General features: G+C 42.1%; 1 long non-coding RNA gene across 1 annotated transcript; it reads right to left on the bottom strand.

Annotated features, from left to right (window-relative positions):
• Nucleotides 1-55: 55 nt before the first annotated feature.
• LOC108540061 (uncharacterized) lies at nt 56-4,893 on the bottom strand. The gene is made up of 3 exons (XR_001888575.1): nt 4,664-4,893; nt 3,517-3,686; nt 56-1,107 (listed from the first exon to the last, which is right to left on the bottom strand). It is a non-coding gene; the product is annotated as an uncharacterized LOC108540061 (long non-coding RNA).
• Between the last annotated feature and the right edge of the window lie 2,926 nt (nt 4,894-7,819).

Below are 7,819 nucleotides of genomic sequence, written 5' to 3'. Positions count from 1 at the left end.
AAAGCCTAGTAGAAAGTTCCTCAGCTAGCCAAAGAAAACCACTGCTTTCTTCTTTATCTTTTCTTTTTCTATGGTTGCTATTATTGTTTTTAATTGGGTTATTTGTTTCTGCCACTGCTGCTTTTCAAAGGATTTGGTGGAGAAGTAGCTGAAAAGCCACCGCAATACCAAGCCGCACAGGTAAGTTCACCGGCACGTTCACCGCAACAGAATTAGAAAACTAGGCTTGTGCATTTTGAAAGGCATTTTCCATTTTCTTTCCATCTGTATCCTCAACAGAAAAGGATTTTTGTTTTCTTTTTTCCTTTGTGTGACCTGAATTGCATCAGGGAATGAGTCCCCTCCACCCACTCGGTATCTCCGTTAACAGATACTGGGTGTGACTTCGTTTTGTGGGAGTGTTTTCATGGACAATGGACAGGACAGGTCCTGACTCATGAGCACTGGGATTAAAGCAACATGGAAAGCATGGTATTTCCCACGTTGTGGAGCTTGGCGTGCTGAAGCCAACTCAGGGTACTGCATGCAAAGGTGGTTTCTCAATGAAGTGGTTAAGGCACTCTGCCCTGAAAATAGCTTCAGGAAGAAAACAGAGGTCGCCTCTATTTGTCTGCTCCTACTAAGCTCAAAGTAAAAACACAAATAGAAGAGTTGAATGCCCCCTGATAAATTAAACTGTTAAACAAACCCATAATTTTACATGTCAAAGTAGTATCCAGCAAGTGGAGGAACATTTTGGTGGGAAGTGATAAGGGCTTCAATTAATCTTACATTTGGCATGGATATTAATCAGACTAACAGAAAGTCATCGAAGTTTCATCCGCTCTCTTTCCCTGATCACTGGGCAGCACAGGTTATAACCACTCTTATTTTCTAGCTGATTGTTTTTCAACAAACAGGCCTGCGATATGTAAACTGAAGCGGGGGTTGGGAAAGAACATAGATTATAACTTCTAGAAATTCAGTTCCCTGGACATCTGTAGAAGTCTGTGCAGCATGCTGATACTCACATTTCTACCCCACGGTTTTGGGAAGGAAGAGAGGAATCCATGCATCCAGGCTTTCAGACATCATTATGCTGGGCTTCTGCTCCTAGATTTCCAGCTGCTGAAAACAAGAAAAAGTAAATATCTGTGTAATTTGACATTTAGATTTATAAACATGCATTAACTTTTTTCCACACACTTAATGCTCTTTTTGCAGAAATTGAAAGTAACGTAAGCAATTTTATAAGGTGTTTAATCGGCCGGGTGCAGTGGCTCACACCTGTAATCCCAGCACTTTGGGAGGCTGAGGAGGGCCGATTGCCTGAGGCTGGGAGTTCGAGACCAGCCTGGCCAGCATGGTGAAACCCCATCTCTACTACAAATGCAAAAATTATCTGGGCGTGGTGGCACGCCCTGGTAATCCCGGCTACTCGGGAAGCTGAAGCAGGAGAATCGCTTGAACCTGGGAGGGGGAGGTTACAGTGAGCTGAGATCGTGCCAATGCACTACAGCTCCAACAGACCAAGACTCTTGTCTAAAAAAAAAAAAAAAAAAAAAAAAGTTTAATCTGAAAAGGCATAAAGAAGTTGAATCTCTAAAAAATTAACTTTCCTTTTTCCTACGAACCTGAATAAAAGTTTTTTTCCAGATGTCCCCATTTGATGATAAGAGAAACAGGACAAATATTTCCTGCTTTCTAGTCAGCAGAGCAAACCACCTAAAAACTTAGCATTTTAGTGGCTGAGGCCATGGCTCCCATTTTGCTCTTTTGCATTAATAGCTTGATTATGTATATGTGTAGGGGCAAGAGTTTTGTATGCGGCCAAGAGTGAAAGATGCTACTGGCCCAGACATGCAGAGTTCTGGAGACATAAGAAAGACTCAAGACAACTGTGGAGTTTCTTGGATCCCTGAAGATTGCTGCAGATGTTTCAGGATTAGGGGGTGCGTTATTTACTAAATTTTTTTACAAGCCATCCTGTTGGCTACCCAGGCACTTCATGAAACTGTCAGCCTCACCTTTGCCATTTTGGCAAATGCCATCCTTTGTCATTGGTATGGAAAGGGGAGTCTCAGTTGGATGTGTCTTAATGATCAATGGCTCCCTTTTTTCCAAACGTCACAGGCATCGTAAAATAATAGACATAAAACTTAAAAATTGTCTTTGTGAAACTAATCTGTGAAGCTGCATGCTTTTATGAATCTAAAAAGCTGGCAGAAAATGATCCTGAAAGGCTAGGCATGGTGGCTCACTCCTGTAATCCCAGCACTTTGGGAGGCCGAGGTGGGCAGACCACGAGGTCAGGAGTTCGAGGCCAGCCTGGCCAATATGATGAAACCCTGTCTCTTCTAAAAATACAAAAATTAGCCCGGTGTGGTGACAGGCCCCTGTAATCCTAGGTACTCAGGAGGCTGAGGCAGGAGAATCACTTGAACCTAGGAGGCGGAGGTTGCAGTGAGCTGAGATTACACCACTGCACTCCTGCCTGGGTAACAGAATGAAGCTCTGTCTCAAATAGATATATATATTTATATATATATTTAATTAAATATATATAAATTTATGGCTGGGCATGGTGGCTCATGTCTGTAATCTCAGTACTTTGGGAGGCCAAAGTGGGCAGATCACTTGAGGTCAGGAGTTCGAGACTAGCCTGGCTAGCATGGTGAAATACGAGCTCTACTAAAAAAATAAATAAATAAATACAAAAATTAGCAGGTGTGGTGGCACACACCTGTAGTCCCAGGTACTTGAGAGGCTGAGGCACGAAGATCTCTTGAACCCCGGAAGCAGAGGTTGCAGTGAGCCGAGATCACGCCACAGTACTCCAAAAAACAAACAATCTAAATTTACATAATTATTTATGTAAATATAATTTAGGTAATTTAGGGGAAACTTGTTCCCCCTAGAATATAGAAAGCCTGAGCCACAGATCCCAGCATTTTCTCTCCAGATCGCACTATGCATGTATGCCATGTAGTAAATGTGGTTCAATAAAAGAAGAAAAGTGGAATTTGAAAGTGAAAATGGCATTCATGAAGAAAAGCACACCTTTATTTTGACTTTTGTTTGCAAAGTGCAAACACTACATATCAGATTTTTTAAATTCACATCGTTAGTATGCATCAATGATCTCTTCATGAATTTGTAAAATTTAGATAAGTTATGGTGCCATGTTTGTTGTGTTTATTTTTTAGATTTTTTTAATGGAGGAAAATTTGGAGAAGGACATGGCCTTGGCCTATGTTTCATGGGGTGCCCTTACTTGAGACAATCAGGACACTATCACTTTCCAGACGGAAAATAACGATCCAAACGCTTTAATGTCCATTAGGGAAATTATCTTCCCAGTCCAAGAAAGCAATCACGTTATCAATTCATAATAGTGGGCGATCTTCATCTTCTACGAGATGTCTTCAAAATGTCATTGCTATAGTAGGTCATTTTTTTACATAATTTTTAAAAATTTTATTTCAAAATGTGGGCTTATTTCCTTAGGTTCTACAAAGGATGAAACTATAGAAAAACCTTTTTACATATCTGCATTGTCTGTAGGAATAAACCACTTTGCAAATAGTGAGATGGATGTTATGTCTTAATTTCTTGTCCATGTGATGATGACTTTTTGCTTCTTTAGATGGTTTAATTCACTCTTTATATGATGCAATTCTCTTTGCTGCTTTCTTTGTACAAAGATACTGTGAAAATATAGGGAAAGAGGTAATTCACAGCTTTCACTTTTCATTGTTACGCTTGGAACTGAAGTGACCCATTACTTGATTTTGAGAGACACTATAGACCCAAGTGTTAAAATTAAAAGAATAAAGCTTCTAAGAGAAAACGGAAGATAAAACTCTTTGCTATCTTGGGTTTAGGAAAGATTTCTTAATCAGATCTCAAAGTTGCTAACAATAAATTAATAAAATAATTGAGCTTATAAACAATTTTAAAAATTCTTTTCCTGATCCTGGAGAGAATTGACTTAAGAGTCTGACACCTTTTACAGTCTGATAAGAAACATTTACAATTTATCTTCTCTGAGCCGGCTACCTGGAGGCTTCATCTGCATGATAAGAATCTTGGTCTCCACAACCCTTTATCTGAGCCTAGACCTTCCCTTCTATGGATATCTGGTCTTTAGACAACCTCTTTCAACCAACTGCCAATCAGACAATCTTTGAATCCACCTATGACCTGGAAGCTTCCACTCAGAGTTGTCCCGCCTTTCTGGACCATTGATGTCTTCTGTCTCCCTGGAATGTATAAAGCCAAGCCGTGGCCTGACCACCATGGGCACTTGTTCTCAGGACCTCCTGAGGCCGTGTCACGGCATGTCCTTAGCCTTGGCAAAATAAACTTCTAAATTGATTGAGTCTTGTCTCAGATACTTTTTGGTTTACGAAGTGAAATTCATTATGCCTCCATTGTACTCATTATCATGGGAAAACACCTCAAAAAAAATAAATAAATAAATAAAAACCAACCAACAAAAGACAGTAAAGACCTTTGTACTGTCCATTATTTTTCTGCCCTAGTATTTGTGGCCGGATCAAAAACAAACTAGACAGGGACCCTGAGGGAGGGAGATTCCTCTGACACCTGTAGGTAGGATGAGGCTTCCAGGGCTGCAGAGGGAAGAGTTTCAATAAGAGGAGGAAAAAGCAGTGATAATGACCTTCACGAGTCCTCTACTGCCGACTCTCTGGGCTGCAGTCCCCTGGCACATTTCCTGGCAGAGAAAGGACAGCAGGAGTGGGCTTCCTGATTTCCTGTTTTCTCTGAGGCCAGCAGGTGCCTGGAGTGGCCTTTGCGCCCCCTGCTGGTCGTTCTGGCTGCACACAGTCTCATGCCTTGCGAGTGTGAAACAGGGTGCTGTCTTGTTCCCCAGGTGGAATGCAAGAGAATGCTTGGGTAGAACTTTGTTACCCAATGAAGCCTCCTGGATCTCTAGTCCCTGGTAGCCTGTCCTGGTTGCCGGGTGCTTGTTTGCATTCCAAGCTCCACATTCTCAAGGGTTCAGTGTGGTCTTGTGTCTACGCTGGTGTCTGGCCACCAGAGGCAGGCATGCAGGGCCTTGGCTACTGTGGTAGGTCTGCTGATGGCCACAAGCCTTTACTCCCAGCTCTGCGTTAGCAGTGGGAGTGTCTGAAGGCTCAGGGGATACACAGGTCCTCCTGGTTCCTGGGGAGGTGACGGTAAGTAATCCTCCTTAATAGTCTTTAAAAAATACATAATTTGCCAGGTGCGGTGGCTCACACCTGTGATCCTAGCACTTTGGGAGGCTGAGGTGGGCGGATCACAAGGTCAGGAGATCGAGACCATCCTGGATAACAAGGGGAAACCCCATCTCTACTAAAAATACCAAAATTAGCTGGGCTTGGTGGCGGGCACCTGTAGTCCCAGCTACTCGGGAGGCTGAGGCAGGAGAATGGCGGGAACCCGGGAGGCGGAGCTTGCAGTGAGCCCAGATCGTGCCACTGCACTCCAGCCTGGGCAACAGAGCGAGACTCCGTCTCAAAACAAACAAACAAACAAAAAACCAAACATAGTTTAACATGGACAAAGCAAGTAATCAAAAGACTATCTGGCAAAGTGAAAAATGTTGTAAAATTCTTAACACATTTAACTAGATTATAAACCCCAGGAAATTCTTGCGCTTCCTTCAAGATAGGCCAGCTCTTTGAGTGAGTTAGAAACACTGGGCTTGTCATCAGTTAGTACTAATATGAACAGGTCTATCTCTTTGTATAATGATAAAAGAGGCCTTGTTGAAAATAAGCCACAGGTGAGCCCCCTCTCTCCATGGTGAAGTGTATATATGGGTCACTTTCAAAGTTAGATATGGTTTCTGTAAGATGAAGCCTGGCCATTCTAAGTCACCTGAGTGAAAACAGCTTACGAGCCTGGCAGAAAAATAATTCACAACCTAAGAAAGCACTTTCTGGTCTTTAAAAACACTGAAAATTTCTTTTACAAGAAATTGAAGGCTGGAAAGAAAGGGAGAAGGGCTTGAATAGACAGAAGGAAATTATTGGAACTCTAGTGGATACAAAACACAAATCCTAAATGATAGATTTAGTTTAAGTGTCTGATGGAAACGTTTCTGACTATCACGTATCTACCAGCCAATAGAAAATAATGTAGAAGGTGGAAATCTGAAATTAAATATAAAGAGTGAATTATAAAATGAACACCGTATTGTCCATTAGGCAAAGTCCCTTTTGAGAAACTTTTTGTTCTTTTAAACACTTTCTCCTAGAGGAAAACACTAGAAGACAGATAGTAAACTAAAAAAGAAAAAAAAAAGAAAAAGAAAAATCTAACAAATACATTTCTTAGAACTCAAATTGAAAATATCCTATGGAAGGAAGAATCTTTCCATTTAGAACATGTTCACGCAGGAAGTGAGAAAGCTTCTGTAGAAAATGAAATACCATCTGAACTTTATCAGTAACAGATACATCAGGTATGGATTTACCATTTAACATTGGAGAAGAAACAGTCTGAAGTCAAAGGAAGCACCAGCCAGTCCCCTTCTAAGCTGGGAACCTAAGAAAAAAGAACAAGGGAATGGAATCAGAATTAGAAAGAAGCACTTTGATTTTATCAAAACCATTTTATCTCCCCTAAGGAAAAAAGCTTGCGATAACTCATTAGCAGCTCCGGCCACTGTAGAAAGCTCAATGCCTTGAGAAAAGAAAATGCACAGGAGAAACATGAGTTAGATGGAACTGAATTAAAGGTGAGCTTTTGGCCGGGCGCTGTGGCTCACGCCTGTAATTCTAGCACTCTGAGAGGCCGAGGTGGGCGGATCACCCGAGGTCAGGAGTTCAAGACCAGCCTGGCCAACGTGGTGAAACCCTGTCTCTACTAAAAAAAAAAAAAAAAAAAAAAAAAAAAAGGCCAGGCATGAGGGCAGGTGCCTGTAATCCCAGCTACTTGGGAGGCTGAGATGGAATCAATCTCTTGAACCTGAGAGGCCGGAGGTTGTAGTGAGCCGGTACACCTCTAGCCGGGATGGCTGAGGAAGAGAGACTCGTCTCAAAAAAAAAAAAAAAAAAAAAGCAGTGAGCTTTTATGAAGTGGTCCTCATATCCCTGCAATCCCCAGTGCAGCTCTGGGAGAGCCTTCAGAGGACATGGTGATCCACCGATAACCGGGAGAAGGAAGAGAACTAGCAACAGATGATCACTAAGTTGGAAAACTGTTTTTTCCCCCCATCTCCTATGCCAACAGTATCACCTTTTATAAAAATCTTTTGTGCTTTCTCTCTGTAGCAAGAGGAAAGCAGGGAAAAAGATATTTAAGAGTAGATCTTAGTGTACACATTCTGCATAACCTAAGGATTTGGGAGCCCTTCACTCTCACCCCTGAATTCATCCGGTTTCAACAAATCAAAACAAGGAGGCAGTTCAGGGCCAATCTAACTGCTGTTATTTGTGAGGTAAAGGGCATACCTAACTTCCAAACACTCCATGCTATGCTTCAGAACTCTTAGAAAAAAACCAGTAATTGTACAGGCCATCCCTTCCAGCGATGGCTGGGGCCTCACTCCTCCTTTAGACTGGGGTTTCTGGGTGCTGGCGTAATCCACGACCCACACTGTGCCTGTACAAGCAGGGGCTAACTAACAAAGGGCAGTGTAAACGGCTTTACGGTGAATGTCATAGTAGGGTTATTTTATATACCAAGAACTAAATCCCAACCATTCTGGCTTAAAAACACACATACAAAGTTTCCAATAAGAAATGGAAATAAGGCCGGGTGCGGTGGCTCACGCCTGTAATTCCAGCATTTTGGGAAGCCGAGGCCGGCGGATCACCTGAGGTCG

Source organism: Rhinopithecus bieti, unplaced genomic scaffold (assembly GCF_001698545.2).
Source record: "Rhinopithecus bieti isolate Rb0 unplaced genomic scaffold, ASM169854v2 scaffold_574, whole genome shotgun sequence".
NCBI lineage: Eukaryota > Metazoa > Chordata > Mammalia > Primates > Cercopithecidae > Rhinopithecus > Rhinopithecus bieti.
This window is presented reverse-complemented; position numbering and strand designations above follow the sequence as displayed.